Here is a 13,062-nt window from a genome sequence, read left to right as displayed (position 1 = left end):
CGTGTCTTCCCTGACTTGGTCCGCTTGCTTGTTGTCCATGCCTTGACCCCGAATGTCTAGAGGTGTCTGGTGAGTGTTCTTGGTGGGATTGGGTCTGACCCCTTGTCGTCGATCTCGACTGTCCTTGGAGAGATCCCGTGTCTTCATGAGAGGCTGTATCCCTGTGAAGAGAGCCTGAATGTCTCGAAGTGCCCAGCGAGGGTCCATGACCAGCTTCTCGCCTTGGTCCTTGGTGGGATCCTGAGTGTTGAGCGGCTGTGTCAGGGTGTGTGTGACTGGCATGGTTACCTTGCTGAGACCCTGTGTGTCTTGAGCTGTGCCTTGACTGGCCTTGGGCAGTTCCATGTTCATGTTCAGACCCATAGCGCCCTTGTGAATCTTCGGACTGCCCTTCGCTATCACTGTGTTGAGCAGTACCAGATCCCGCGTGTCTTCCCTGACTTGGTCCGCTTGCTTGTTGTCCATGCCTTGACGCTGAATGTCTAGAAGTGTCTGGTGAGTGCTCCTGGTGGGACTGGGGCTGTCCCCTTGTCGACGATCTCGACTGTCCCTGGCCAGATCCAGTTTGTTCATGAGAGGCTGCATCCCTGTGATGGGAGCCTGAACGTCTCGCAGTGCCCAGCGAGGGTCCATGACCAGCTTCTCGCCTTGGTCCTTGGTGGGATCCTGAGTGTTGAGCGGTTGTGTCAGGGTGTGTGTGACTGGCATGGTTTCCTTGCTGAGACCCTGAGTGTCTTGAGCTGTGCCTTGACTGGCCTTGGGCAGTTCCATGTTCATGTTCGGACCCATAGCCCCCTTGTGAATCTTCGGACTGCCCTTCGCTATCACTGTGTTGAGCAGTACCAGATCCCGCGTGTCTTCCCTGACTTGGTCCGCTTGCTAGTTGTCCATGCCTTGACCCCGAATGTCTAGAGGTGTCTGGTGAGTGTTCTTGGTGGGATTGGGTCTGACCCCTTGTCGTCGATCTCGACTGTCCTTGGAGAGATCCCGTGTGTTCATGGGAGGCTGCATCCCTGTTTAGAGAGCCTGAATGTCTCGAAGTACCCAGCGAGGGTCCATGACCAGCTTCTCGCCTTGGTCCTTGGTGGGATCCTGAGTGTTGAGCGGCTGTGTCAGGGTGTGTGTGACTGGCATGGTTTCCTTGCTGAGACACTGAGTGTCTTGAGCTGTGCCTTGACTGGCTTTGGGCAGTTCCATGTTCATGTTCAGACCCATAGCCCCCTTGGGAATCTTCGGACTGCCCTTCGCTATCACTGTGTTGAGCAGTACCAGATCCCTCGTGTCTTCCCTGACTTGGTCCGCTTGCTTGTTGTTCATGCCTTGACGCTGAATGTCTAGAAGTGTCTGGTGAGTGCTCATGGTGGGACTGGGACTGTCCCCTTGTCGTCAATCTCGACTGTCCCTGGCCAGATCCAGTTTGTTCATGAGAGGCTGCATCCCCGTGATGGGAGCCTGAACGTCTCGCAGTGCCCAGCGAGGGTCCATGACCAGCTTCTCGCCTTGGTCCTTGGTGGGATCCTGAGTGTTGAGCGGCTGTGTCAGGGTATGTGTGACTGGCATGGTGTCCTTGCTGAGACCCTGAGTGTCTTGAGCTGTGCCTTGACTGGCCTTGGGCAGTTCCATGTTCATGTTCAGACCCAGAGCCCCCTTGTGAATCTTCGGACTGCCCTTCGCTATCACTGTGTTGAGCAGTACCAGGTCCCTCGTGTCTTCCCTGACTTGGTCCGCTTGCTTGTTGTCCATGCCTTGACCCCGAATGTCTAGAAGTGTCTGGTGAGTGCTCCTGGTGGGACTGGGGCTGTCCCCTTGTCGTCGATCTCGACTGTCCCTGGCCAGATCCAGTTTGTTCATGAGAGGCTGCATCCCCGTGATGGGAGCCTGAATGTCTCGCAGTGCCCAGCGAGGGTCCATGACCAGCTTCTCGCCTTGGTCCTTGGTGGGATCCTGAGTGTTGAGCGGCTGTGTCAGGGTGTGTGTGACTGGCATGGTTTCCTTGCTGAGACCCTGAGTGTCTTGAGCTGTGCCTTGACTGGCCTTGGGCAGTTCCATGTTCATGTTCGGACCCATAGCCCCCTTGTGAATCTTCGGACTGCCCTTCGCTATCACTGTGTTGAGCAGTACCAGATCCCGCGTGTCTTCCCTGACTTGGTCCGCTTGCTTGTTGTCCATGCCTTGACCCCGAATGTCTAGAAGTGTCTGGTGAGCGTTCTTGGTGGGATTGGGTCTGACCCCTTGTCGTCGATCTCAACTGTCCTTGGAGAGATCCCGGGTGTTCATGAGAGGCTGCATCCCTGTGAAGAGAGCCTGAACGTCTCGCAGTGCCCAGCGAGGGTCCATGACCAGCTTCTCGCCTTGGTCCTTGGTGGGATCCTGAGTGTTGAACGGCTGTGTCAGGGTGTGTGTGACTGGCATGGTTTCCTTGCTGAGACCCTGAGTGTCTTGAGCTGTGCCTTGACTGGCCTTGGGCAGTTCCATGTTCATGTTCGGACCCATAGCCCCCTTGTGAATCTTCGGACTGCCCTTCGCTATCACTGTGTTGAGCAGTACCAGATCCCGCGTGTCTTCCCTGACTTGGTCCGCTTGCTTGTTGTCCATGCCTTGACCCCGAATGTCTAGAGGTGTCTGGTGAGTGTTCTTGGTGGGATTGGGTCTGACCCCTTGTCGTCGATCTCGACTGTCCTTGGAGAGATCCCGTGTCTTCATGAGAGGCTGTATCCCTGTGAAGAGAGCCTGAATGTCTCGAAGTGCCCAGCGAGGGTCCATGACCAGCTTCTCGCCTTGGTCCTTGGTGGGATCCTGAGTGTTGAGCGGCTGTGTCAGGGTGTGTGTGACTGGCATGGTTTCCTTGCTGAGACCCTGTGTGTCTTGAGCTGTGCGTTGACTGGCCTTGGGCAGTTCCATGTTCATGTTCAGACCCATAGCCCCCTTGGGAATCTTCGGACTGCCCTTCGCTATCACTGTGTTGAGCAGTACCAGATCCCTCGTGTCTTCCCTGACTTGGTCCGCTTGCTTGTTGTCCATGCCTTGACGCTGAATGTCTAGAAGTGTCTGGTGAGTGCTCATGGTGGGACTGGGACTGTCCCCTTGTCGTCAATCTCGACTGTCCCTGGCCAGATCCAGTTTGTTCATGAGAGGCTGCATCCCCGTGATGGGAGCCTGAACGTCTCGCAGTGCCCAGCGAGGGTCCATGACCAGCTTCTCGCCTTGGTCCTTGGTGGGATCCTGAGTGTTGAGCGGCTGTGTCAGGGTATGTGTGACTGGCATGGTGTCCTTGCTGAGACCCTGAGTGTCTTGAGCTGTGCCTTGACTGGCCTTGGGCAGTTCCATGTTCATGTTCAGACCCAGAGCCCCCTTGTGAATCTTCGGACTGCCCTTCGCTATCACTGTGTTGAGCAGTACCAGGTCCCTCGTGTCTTCCCTGACTTGGTCCGCTTGCTTGTTGTCCATGCCTTGACCCCGAATGTCTAGAAGTGTCTGGTGAGTGCTCCTGGTGGGACTGGGGCTGTCCCCTTGTCGTCGATCTCGACTGTCCCTGGCCAGATCCAGTTTGTTCATGAGAGGCTGCATCCCCGTGATGGGAGCCTGAATGTCTCGCAGTGCCCAGCGAGGGTCCATGACCAGCTTCTCGCCTTGGTCCTTGGTGGGATCCTGAGTGTTGAGCGGCTGTGTCAGGGTGTGTGTGACTGGCATGGTTTCCTTGCTGAGACCCTGAGTGTCTTGAGCTGTGCCTTGACTGGCCTTGGGCAGTTCCATGTTCATGTTCGGACCCATAGCCCCCTTGTGAATCTTCGGACTGCCCTTCGCTATCACTGTGTTGAGCAGTACCAGACCCCGCGTGTCTTCCCTGACTTGGTCCGCTTGCTTGTTGTCCATGCCTTGACCCCGAATGTCTAGAAGTGTCTGGTGAGTGTTCTTGGTGGGATTGGGTCTGACCCCTTGTCGTCGATCTCAACTGTCCTTGGAGAGATCCCGGGTGTTCATGAGAGGCTGCATCCCTGTGAAGAGAGCCTGAACGTCTCGCAGTGCCCAGCGAGGGTCCATGACCAGCTTCTCGCCTTGGTCCTTGGTGGGATCCTGAGTGTTGAACGGCTGTGTCAGGGTGTGTGTGACTGGCATGGTTTCCTTGCTGAGACCCTGAGTGTCTTGAGCTGTGCCTTGACTGGCCTTGGGCAGTTCCATGTTCATGTTCGGACCCATAGCCCCCTTGTGAATCTTCGGACTGCCCTTCGCTATCACTGTGTTGAGCAGTACCAGATCCCGCGTGTCTTCCCTGACTTGGTCCGCTTGCTTGTTGTCCATGCCTTGACCCCGAATGTCTAGAGGTGTCTGGTGAGTGTTCTTGGTGGGATTGGGTCTGACCCCTTGTCGTCGATCTCGACTGTCCTTGGAGAGATCCCGTGTCTTCATGAGAGGCTGTATCCCTGTGAAGAGAGCCTGAATGTCTCGAAGTGCCCAGCGAGGGTCCATGACCAGCTTCTCGCCTTGGTCCTTGGTGGGATCCTGAGTGTTGAGCGGCTGTGTCAGGGTGTGTGTGACTGGCATGGTTTCCTTGCTGAGACCCTGTGTGTCTTGAGCTGTGCGTTGACTGGCCTTGGGCAGTTCCATGTTCATGTTCAGACCCATAGCCCCCTTGGGAATCTTCGGACTGCCCTTCGCTATCACTGTGTTGAGCAGTACCAGATCCCGCGTGTCTTCCCTGACTTGGTCCGCTTGCTTGTTGTCCATGCCTTGACACTGAATGTCTAGAAGTGTCTGGTGAGTGCTCATGGTGGGACTGGGGCTGACCCCTTGTCGTCGATCTCGACTGTCCCTGGCCAGATCCAGTTTGTTCATGAGAGGCTGCATCCCCGTGATGGGAGCCTGAACGTCTCGCAGTGCCCAGCGAGGGTCCATGACCAGCTTCTCGCCTTGGTCCTTGGTGGGATCCTGAGTGTTGAGCGGCTGTGTCAGGGTGTGTGTGACTGGCATGGTTTCCTTGCTGAGACCCTGAGTGTCTTGAGCTGTGCCTTGACTGGCCTTGGGCAGTTCCATGTTCATGTTCGGACCCATAGCCCCCTTGTGAATCTTCCGACTGCCCTGCGCTATCACTGTGATGAGCAGTACCAGATCCCTCGTGTCTTCCCTGACTTGGTCCGCTTGCTTGTTGTCCATGCCTTGACCTCGAATGTCTAGAAGTGTCTGGTGAGTGCTCCTGGTGGGACTGGGACTGTCCCCTTGTTGTCGATCTCGAGTGTCCCTGGCGAGATCCAGTTTGTTCATGAGAGGCTGCATCCCCGTGATGGGAGCCTGAATGTCTCGCAGTGCCCAGCGAGGGTCCATGACCAGCTTCTCGCCTTGGTCCTTGGTGGGATCCTGAGTGTTGAGCGGCTGTGTCAGGGTGTGTGTGACTGGCATGGTTTCCTTGCTGAGACCCTGAGTGTCTTGAGCTGTGCCTTGGCTGGCCTCGGGCAATTCCATGTTCATATTCGGACCCATAGCCACCCTGTGAATCTTCAGACTGCCCGTCGCTATCACTGTGTGGAATATAACCAGATCCCTCATGTCTTCTGTGACTTGATCCCCTTGCTTGTTGTCCATCCCTTGACCCCGAATGTCCAGAGGTGTCTGGTGAGTGTTCATGGTGGGATTGGGTCTGACCCCTTGTCGTCGATCTCGACTGTCCTTGGAGAGATCCCGTGTGTTCATGAGAGGCTGCATCCCTGTGTAGAGAGCCTGAATGTCTCGAAGTACCCAGCGAGGGTCCATGACCAGCTTCTCGCCTTGGTCCTTGGTGGGATCCTGAGTGTTGAGCGACTGTGTCAGGGTGTGTGTGACTGGCATGGTTTCCTTGCTGAGACCCTGAGTGTCTTGAGCTGTGCCTTGACTGGCCTTGGGCAGTTCCATGTTCATGTTCGGACCCATAGCCCCCTTGTGAATCTTCGGACTGCCCTTCGCTATCACTGTGTTGAGCAGTACCAGATCCCGCGTGTCTTCCCTGACTTGGTCCGCTTGCTTGTTGTCCATGCCTTGACCCCGAATGTCTAGAGGTGTCTGGTGAGTGTTCTTGGTGGGATTGGGTCTGACCCCTTGTCGTCGATCTCGACTGTCCTTGGAGAGATCCCGTGTCTTCATGAGAGGCTGTATCCCTGTGAAGAGAGCCTGAATGTCTCGAAGTGCCCAGCGAGGGTCCATGACCAGCTTCTCGCCTTGGTCCTTGGTGGGATCCTGAGTGTTGAGCGGCTGTGTCAGGGTGTGTGTGACTGGCATGGTTTCCTTGCTGAGACCCTGTGTGTCTTGAGCTGTGCGTTGACTGGCCTTGGGCAGTTCCATGTTCATGTTCAGACCCATAGCCCCCTTGGGAATCTTCGGACTGCCCTTCGCTATCACTGTGTTGAGCAGTACCAGATCCCTCGTGTCTTCCCTGACTTGGTCCGCTTGCTTGTTGTCCATGCCTTGACGCTGAATGTCTAGAAGTGTCTGGTGAGTGCTCATGGTGGGACTGGGACTGTCCCCTTGTCGTCAATCTCGACTGTCCCTGGCCAGATCCAGTTTGTTCATGAGAGGCTGCATCCCCGTGATGGGAGCCTGAACGTCTCGCAGTGCCCAGCGAGGGTCCATGACCAGCTTCTCGCCTTGGTCCTTGGTGGGATCCTGAGTGTTGAGCGGCTGTGTCAGGGTATGTGTGACTGGCATGGTGTCCTTGCTGAGACCCTGAGTGTCTTGAGCTGTGCCTTGACTGGCCTTGGGCAGTTCCATGTTCATGTTCAGACCCAGAGCCCCCTTGTGAATCTTCGGACTGCCCTTCGCTATCACTGTGTTGAGCAGTACCAGGTCCCTCGTGTCTTCCCTGACTTGGTCCGCTTGCTTGTTGTCCATGCCTTGACCCCGAATGTCTAGAAGTGTCTGGTGAGTGCTCCTGGTGGGACTGGGGCTGTCCCCTTGTCGTCGATCTCGACTGTCCCTGGCCAGATCCAGTTTGTTCATGAGAGGCTGCATCCCCGTGATGGGAGCCTGAATGTCTCGCAGTGCCCAGCGAGGGTCCATGACCAGCTTCTCGCCTTGGTCCTTGGTGGGATCCTGAGTGTTGAGCGGCTGTGTCAGGGTGTGTGTGACTGGCATGGTTTCCTTGCTGAGACCCTGAGTGTCTTGAGCTGTGCCTTGACTGGCCTTGGGCAGTTCCATGTTCATGTTCGGACCCATAGCCCCCTTGTGAATCTTCGGACTGCCCTTCGCTATCACTGTGTTGAGCAGTACCAGACCCCGCGTGTCTTCCCTGACTTGGTCCGCTTGCTTGTTGTCCATGCCTTGACCCCGAATGTCTAGAAGTGTCTGGTGAGTGTTCTTGGTGGGATTGGGTCTGACCCCTTGTCGTCGATCTCAACTGTCCTTGGAGAGATCCCGGGTGTTCATGAGAGGCTGCATCCCTGTGAAGAGAGCCTGAACGTCTCGCAGTGCCCAGCGAGGGTCCATGACCAGCTTCTCGCCTTGGTCCTTGGTGGGATCCTGAGTGTTGAACGGCTGTGTCAGGGTGTGTGTGACTGGCATGGTTTCCTTGCTGAGACCCTGAGTGTCTTGAGCTGTGCCTTGACTGGCCTTGGGCAGTTCCATGTTCATGTTCGGACCCATAGCCCCCTTGTGAATCTTCGGACTGCCCTTCGCTATCACTGTGTTGAGCAGTACCAGATCCCGCGTGTCTTCCCTGACTTGGTCCGCTTGCTTGTTGTCCATGCCTTGACCCCGAATGTCTAGAGGTGTCTGGTGAGTGTTCTTTGTGGGATTGGGTCTGACCCCTTGTCGTCGATCTCGACTGTCCTTGGAGAGATCCCGTGTCTTCATGAGAGGCTGTATCCCTGTGAAGAGAGCCTGAATGTCTCGAAGTGCCCAGCGAGGGTCCATGACCAGCTTCTCGCCTTGGTCCTTGGTGGGATCCTGAGTGTTGAGCGGCTGTGTCAGGGTGTGTGTGACTGGCATGGTTTCCTTGCTGAGACCCTGTGTGTCTTGAGCTGTGCGTTGACTGGCCTTGGGCAGTTCCATGTTCATGTTCAGACCCATAGCCCCCTTGGGAATCTTCGGACTGCCCTTCGCTATCACTGTGTTGAGCAGTACCAGATCCCGCGTGTCTTCCCTGACTTGGTCCGCTTGCTTGTTGTCCATGCCTTGACACTGAATGTCTAGAAGTGTCTGGTGAGTGCTCATGGTGGGACTGGGGCTGTCCCCTTGTCGTCGATCTCGACTGTCCCTGGCCAGATCCAGTTTGTTCATGAGAGGCTGCATCCCCGTGATGGGAGCCTGAACGTCTCGCAGTGCCCAGCGAGGGTCCATGACCAGCTTCTCGCCTTGGTCCTTGGTGGGATCCTGAGTGTTGAGCGGCTGTGTCAGGGTGTGTGTGACTGGCATGGTTTCCTTGCTGAGACCCTGAGTGTCTTGAGCTGTGCCTTGACTGGCCTTGGGCAGTTCCATGTTCATGTTCGGACCCATAGCCCCCTTGTGAATCTTCCGACTGCCCTGCGCTATCACTGTGATGAGCAGTACCAGATCCCTCGTGTCTTCCCTGACTTGGTCCGCTTGCTTGTTGTCCATGCCTTGACCTCGAATGTCTAGAAGTGTCTGGTGAGTGCTCCTGGTGGGACTGGGACTGTCCCCTTGTTGTCGATCTCGAGTGTCCCTGGCGAGATCCAGTTTGTTCATGAGAGGCTGCATCCCCGTGATGGGAGCCTGAATGTCTCGCAGTGCCCAGCGAGGGTCCATGACCAGCTTCTCGCCTTGGTCCTTGGTGGGATCCTGAGTGTTGAGCGGCTGTGTCAGGGTGTGTGTGACTGGCATGGTTTCCTTGCTGAGACCCTGAGTGTCTTGAGCTGTGCCTTGACTGGCCTTGGGCAGTTCCATGTTCATGTTCGGACCCATAGCCCCCTTGTGAATCTTCAGACTGCCCTTTGCTATCACTGTGTTGAGCAGTACCAGATCCCTCGTGTCTTCCCTGACTTGGTCCGCTTGCTTGTTGTCCATCCCTTGACCCCGAATGTCCAGAGGTGTCTGGTGAGTGTTCATGGTGGGATTGGGTCTGACCCCTTGTCGTCGATCTCGACTGTCCTTGGAGAGATCCCGTGTGTTCATGAGAGGCTGCATCCCTGTGTAGAGAGCCTGAATGTCTCGAAGTACCCAGCGAGGGTCCATGACCAGCTTCTCGCCTTGGTCCTTGGTGGGATCCTGAGTGTTGAGCGACTGTGTCAGGGTGTGTGTGACTGGCATGGTTTCCTTGCTGAGACCCTGAGTGTCTTGAGCTGTGCCTTGACTGGCCTTGGGCAGTTCCATGTTCATGTTCGGACCCATAGCCCCCTTGTGAATCTTCGGACTGCCCTTCGCTATCACTGTGTTGAGCAGTACCAGATCCCGCGTGTCTTCCCTGACTTGGTCCGCTTGCTTGTTGTCCATGCCTTGACCCCGAATGTCTAGAGGTGTCTGGTGAGTGTTCTTGGTGGGATTGGGTCTGACCCCTTGTCGTCGATCTCGACTGTCCTTGGAGAGATCCCGTGTGTTCATGGGAGGCTGCATCCCTGTGTAGAGAGCCTGAATGTCTCGAAGTACCCAGCGAGGGTCCATGACCAGCTTCTCGCCTTGGTCCTTGGTGGGATCCTGAGTGTTGAGCGGCTGTGTCAGGGTGTGTGTGACTGGCATGGTTTCCTTGCTGAGACCCTGAGTGTCTTGAGCTGTGCCTTGACTGGCTTTGGGCAGTTCCATGTTCATGTTCAGACCCATAGCCCCCTTGGGAATCTTCGGACTGCCCTTCACTATCACTGTGTTGAGCAGTACCAGATCCCTCGTGTCTTCCCTGACTTGGTCCGCTTGCTTGTTGTCCATGCCTTGACGCTGAATGTCTAGAAGTGTCTGGTGAGTGCTCATGGTGGGACTGGGGCTGTCCCCTTGTCGTCAATCTCGACTGTCCCTGGCCAGATCCAGTTTGTTCATGAGAGGCTGCATCCCCGTGATGGGAGCCTGAACGTCTCGCAGTGCCCAGCGAGGGTCCATGACCAGCTTCTCGCCTTTGTCCTTGGTTGGATCCTGAGTGTTGAGCGGCTGTGTCAGGGTGTGTGTGACTGGCATGGTGTCCTTGCTGAGACCCTGAGTGTCTTGAGCTGTGCCTTGACTGGCCTTGGGCAGTTCCATGTTCATGTTCAGACCCAGAGCCCCCTTGTGAATCTTCGGACTGCCCTTCGCTATCACTGTGTTGAGCAGTACCAGGTCCCGCGTGTCTTCCCTGACTTGGTCCGCTTGCTTGTTGTCCATGCCTTGACCCCGAATGTCTAGAAGTGTCTGGTGAGTGCTCCTCGTGGGACTGGGGCTGTCCCCTTGTCGTCGATCTCGACTGTCCCTGGCCAGATCCAGTTTGTTCATGAGAGGCTGCATCCCCGTGATGGGAGCCTGAATGTCTCGCAGTGCCCAGCGAGGGTCCATGACCAGCTTCTCGCCTTGGTCCTTGGTGGGATCCTGAGTGTTGAGCGGCTGTGTCAGGGTGTGTGTGACTGGCATGGTTTCCTTGCTGAGACCCTGAGTGTCTTGTGCTGTGCCTTGACTGGCCTTGGGCAGTTCCATGTTCATGTTCGGACCCATAGCCCCCTCTTGAATCTTCAGACTGCCCTTCACTATCACCGTGTTGAATATAACCAGATCCCTCATGTCTTCTGTGACTTGATCCCCTTGCTTGTTGTCCATGCCTTGACCCCGAATGTCTAGAAATGTCTGGTGAGTGTTCTTGGTGGGATTGGGTCTGACCCCTTGTCGTCGATCTCAACTGTCCTTGGAGAGATCCCGGGTGTTCATGAGAGGCTGCATCCCTGTGAAGAGAGCCTGAACGTCTCGCAGTGCCCAGCGAGGGTCCATGACCAGCTTCTCGCCTTGGTCCTTGGTGGGATCCTGAGTGTTGAGCGGCTGTGTCAGGGTGTGTGTGACTGGCATGGTTTCCTTGCTGAGACCCTGAGTGTCTTGAGCTGTGCCTTGACTGGCCTTGGGCAGTTCCATGTTCATGTTCGGACCCATAGCCCCCTTGTGAATCTTCGGACTGCCCTTCGCTATCACTGTGTTGAGCAGTACCAGATCCCGCGTGTCTTCCCTGACTTGGTCCGCTTGCTTGTTGTCCATGCCTTGACCCCGAATGTCTAGAGGTGTCTGGTGAGTGTTCTTGGTGGGATTGGGTCTGACCCCTTGTCGTCGATCTCGACTGTCCTTGGAGAGATCCCGTGTCTTCATGAGAGGCTGTATCCCTGTGAAGAGAGCCTGAATGTCTCGAAGTGCCCAGCGAGGGTCCATGACCAGCTTCTCGCCTTGGTCCTTGGTGGGATCCTGAGTGTTGAGCGGCTGTGTCAGGGTGTGTGTGACTGGCATGGTTACCTTGCTGAGACCCTGTGTGTCTTGAGCTGTGCCTTGACTGGCCTTGGGCAGTTCCATGTTCATGTTCAGACCCATAGCCCCCTTGGGAATCTTCGGACTGCCCTTCGCTATCACTGTGTTGAGCAGTACCAGATCCCGCGTGTCTTCCCTGACTTGGTCCGCTTGCTTGTTGTCCATGCCTTGACACTGAATGTCTAGAAGTGTCTGGTGAGTGCTCATGGTGGGACTGGGGCTGTCCCCTTGTCGTCGTTCTCGACTGTCCCTGGCCAGATCCAGTTTGTTCATGAGAGGCTGCATCCCCGTGATGGGAGCCTGAACGTCTCACAGTGCCCAGCGAGGGTCCATGACCAGCTTCTCGCCTTGATCCTTGGTGGGATCCTGAGTGTTGAGCGGCTGTGTCAGGGTGTGTGTGACTGGCATGGTTTCCTTGCTGAGACCCTGAGTGTCTTGAGCTGTGCCTTGACTGGCCTTGGGCAGTTCCATGTTCATGTTCAGACCCATAGCCCCCTTGTGAATCTTCCGACTGCCCTGCGCTATCACTGTGATGAGCAGTACCAGATCCCTCGTGTCTTCCCTGACTTGGTCCGCTTGCTTGTTGTCCATGCCTTGACCTCGAATGTCTAGAAGTGTCTGGTGAGTGCTCCTGGTGGGACTGGGGCTGTCCCCTTGTCGTCGATCTCGAGTGTCCCTGGCGAGATCCAGTTTGTTCATGAGAGGCTGCATCCCCGTGATGGGAGCCTGAATGTCTCGCAGTGCCCAGCGAGGGTCCATGACCAGCTTCTCGCCTTGGTCCTTGGTGGGATCCTGAGTGTTGAGCGGCTGTGTCAGGGTGGGTGTGACTGGCATGGTTTCCTTGCTGAGACCCTGAGTGTCTTGAGCTGTGCCTTGGCTGGCCTCGGGTAATTCCATGTTCATATTCGGACCCATAGCCACCCTGTGAATATTCAGACTGCCCGTCGCTATCACTGTGTTGAATATAACCAGATCCCTCATGTCTTCTGTGACTTGATCCCCTTGCTTGTTGTCCATCCCTTGACCCCGAATGTCCAGAGGTGTCTGGTGAGTGTTCATGGTGGGATTGGGTCTGACCCCTTGTCGTCGATCTCGACTGTCCTTGGAGAGATCCCGTGTGTTCATGAGAGGCTGCATCCCTGTGTAGAGAGCCTGAATGTCTCGAAGTACCCAGCGAGGGTCCATGACCAGCTTCTCGCCTTGGTCCTTGGTGGGATCCTGAGTGTTGAGCGGCTGTGTCAGGGTGTGTGTGACTGGCATGGTTTCCTTGCTGAGACACTGAGTGTCTTGAGCTGTGCCTTGACTGGCCTTGGGCAGTTCCATGTTCATGTTCGGACCCATAGCCCCCTTGTGAATCTTCGGACTGCCCTTCGCTATCACTGTGTTGAGCAGTACCAGATCCCTCGTGTCTTCCCTGACTTGGTCCGCTTGCTTGTTGTCCATGCCTTGACGCTGAATGTCTAGAAGTGTCTGGTGAGTGCTCATGGTGGAACTGGGGCTGTCCCCTTGTCGTCAATCTCGACTGTCCCTGGCCAGATCCAGTTTGTTCATGCGAGGCTGCATCCCCGTGATGGGAGTCTGAACGTCTCGCAGTGCCCAGCGAGGGTCCATGACCAGCTTCTCGCCTTGGTCCTTGGTGGGATCCTGAGTGTTGAGCGGCTGTGTCAGGGTGTGTGTGACTGGCAT

At 56.0% G+C, this 13,062-nt stretch overlaps 1 protein-coding gene across 1 annotated transcript in view; it reads left to right on the top strand.

The window, feature by feature from the left end:
* LOC143679731 (late cornified envelope protein 1E-like) overlaps positions 1-13,062 on the top strand; it is a 281,074-nt gene that overhangs the window by 62,086 nt on the left and 205,926 nt on the right. The gene's annotated exons all lie outside the window — the stretch shown is intronic.

The sequence above is a fragment of the Tamandua tetradactyla genome, chromosome 4 (genome assembly GCF_023851605.1).
Source record: "Tamandua tetradactyla isolate mTamTet1 chromosome 4, mTamTet1.pri, whole genome shotgun sequence".
In the NCBI taxonomy this organism is placed as follows: Eukaryota; Metazoa; Chordata; class Mammalia; order Pilosa; family Myrmecophagidae; genus Tamandua; species Tamandua tetradactyla.
This window is presented reverse-complemented; position numbering and strand designations above follow the sequence as displayed.